This window comes from Mus caroli, chromosome 2, assembly GCF_900094665.2.
Source record: "Mus caroli chromosome 2, CAROLI_EIJ_v1.1, whole genome shotgun sequence".
Lineage (NCBI taxonomy): Eukaryota > Metazoa > Chordata > Mammalia > Rodentia > Muridae > Mus > Mus caroli.
Genome location: NC_034571.1, coordinates 78384587 through 78387118, shown reverse-complemented (window position 1 = coordinate 78387118; position 2532 = coordinate 78384587). Strand labels below are relative to the sequence as shown.

Genomic DNA, 2532 nt, shown 5'->3' with positions numbered 1-2532 from the left:
ATTCGGTATTCCTCAGGTGAGAATTCTTTGTTTAGCTCTGAGCCCCAATTTTTAATGGGGTTATTTGATTTTCTGGAGTCCACCTTATTTTTAAGCAGATCGAAGGAACTCCAGAAGTAGAGAAGGCAGAACACATGGTTCTCCCAAACTGCTAGAAACAGAAGACAAAGGAAGTGGGGAATGAATCGGTCTAACTGAAAATCCTGAAAGAAAAGGCATTCAGCCTTGAAAATATTAGCACTTAGACTTTCCAGAAACTAAGGAAAATTGTAAAGTGTCCTGTAACAACTCTCTCACTTAAGGGCTAAAAGCAAAATTCCTAAGACAGAATAAGTTACAAATTTGAAATTTGTTTTAATATAAAATAAAACAAAGGTGGTAAAATAACTAGACCAATGTAAAACTTCAGCTTTTATATAAAAATTATGCCCTCTTTTTTCTCTCTGATCCATTAATGAATTTCCTAATACTAGTCTAGCCCTGTATTTCTTAAGGATAGCCAAGGTCCTGCAGTATTATTTTCTCAATTTTGCTGAATTCTATGTTGATATTTATTTAGTACATTTGTAATGACCTCCTTAAGTGACGTTTGTCTGTAGTTCTTTCTTGTGTTGTTTTTTTCTTGAGGGGGGGGATTTATAAAACATTAAAATTAATACACACTAAAAATAAAATATCAATACTGTGAAAATAATTTCCTTCATTTGCCGAGTACTTGTCTAGCATTTTTGAGCTTGGTTCAATCCTCAACATAGAAAAAACAAAACAAAACAAAACAAAACAAAACAAAACAAAACAAACAAAAAAATGTGGAGACTTTATCTGTTTGAAAGACATTTGACTATTTGCTTGAAAGTTTAGAAATCCCCCAAATGCAGTTTCAAATCCATAGGATGTCTTCCATCTCAACTGTGTTGTATGAATTCTATAGCGCTAATGTCATTTCTGGTAGCCTGTATTTCCTTGAAAATTAGATATTTTGTTCAAGTTTCCATGTATGTTCACAGATATCTGAAAATGTGATATAGTTAAAATATTTCTCTTAAAATGTTTACTTTCTATAATTTTATACTTAACATATTTGTGTCTTATGTTTCTGGTTTTTTGTTTTGTTTTGCTTTGAGAAAATTCATGATTAGGTTTTTTTTCAAAACAGAGTTTGGGTTAATTGATGCTACTATTTTTTTTCTTCATCTTATTAGTTTCCATGTTGGTGATTTGTTTCTTTGTATCTTATGGGATTATCTTGCAAGTCCTCTCTCTATATACCTGTTTCAGCATAGCTTTAAGGTTTGCCTTCTCTAGCTTCAGTCTCCGTACTGTCGGGGTCACTGATGTACATCTTCATGCCTTATGTCTACTTTCTTCTTCTTTTTTTTTACACCTCTAGTCTTAGACATGAACATTTAATAAACTGTTTAAAATCTTTTACTTTATTGAAATTGTGTATGCAAGCCATATTCTGACTACTTTGTAAATGCATCCTGTGTAGATACTGTTTCATTTGTTAGCGTATGAAACTGTTTGATTAGGTTAGCCATTTAGAACTCTAGTCTGTGAGGATACATCCGGTGTGTTAGAGAGAACTGAGATCGCAGGTTGCCATGGGGCTGAGGAACAGCTTTGATGTTTGGCAAAATCTTTGATTCGCGATGCTCTGTAATTTCGTATTTCTTTTTCTCCACATCCAAGATCTTGTCCTCCTTGTGCCCGGGCTTGTGCGGCTGCTTCTTCATGAAGTAAGCATTAGTCATGTGTTTGAGGATATTAACTTTGCTGATAATATTTGCAGAGGTGGCGATGACAAACTTTTGGTGTGTTCTATGCAAAGGAACTCGGTTGAGGGCAAGAGGTCTATAGCAAGCCTCTGTCTAAGCTGCGAAACCCACTGTGGAAAACCACTCTCTAGCCTCTGTGGCCCTGGTGAAGATGTTCAGGATGGTGTGATGCTGGCATACAGCCTTTTGCTGACTAAGAGGCCTTTTGCCTTGGCTCAGTAGCTTCCTAGCAACGTCTTCTGTAGGGTAATACCTAGGCATTTTCCCAAGCGTCCTTACTCGGGTACCACCATTCTTGTCACCACTAACTGGTCCTTCTCCCTTTTCTTCTTTTTTTAACCTTTGGCTTTGCAACTGAGTATTTCCTTTTGTACAGGGCATTCATTCCTCTACCCAGGACAGGGTTTTGGCTGCAATGGGGCTTCCCGTTCTAGAGCTTTTAAATCTTAGGGTCACCCTTCTTGGCTGCACCAGCGGCAGGGACATCGCCTGCAGGGACATTAGTGGCAGCAGCACCAGAGAAGCCGCCAGGATTCTTGGTTGCAGATTTCTCCCCCTTTCTGTCGGGCTTCTCAGCTTTTCTCCCATCATTTTCCATGATGGGAAAGAAAACTGTTCTGTTATTGTTAATTACTTAGCTTTAGTTTGTATTTCTTTTCATAAGTTATTTAGTAGAATTAAACGTTCTTAAAATTGTGAAATACAATCACGCGGGACCTGAGACTGCTCTGGTTGGGGAGAGAGAAATCCGGCC

At 37.4% G+C, this 2532-nt stretch overlaps 1 pseudogene; it reads right to left on the bottom strand.

Annotated features, from left to right (window-relative positions):
• Window positions 1-1541: 1541 nt before the first annotated feature.
• On the bottom strand, window positions 1542-2163 carry LOC110306274 (annotated as a pseudogene).
• Window positions 2164-2532: the final 369 nt, after the last annotated feature.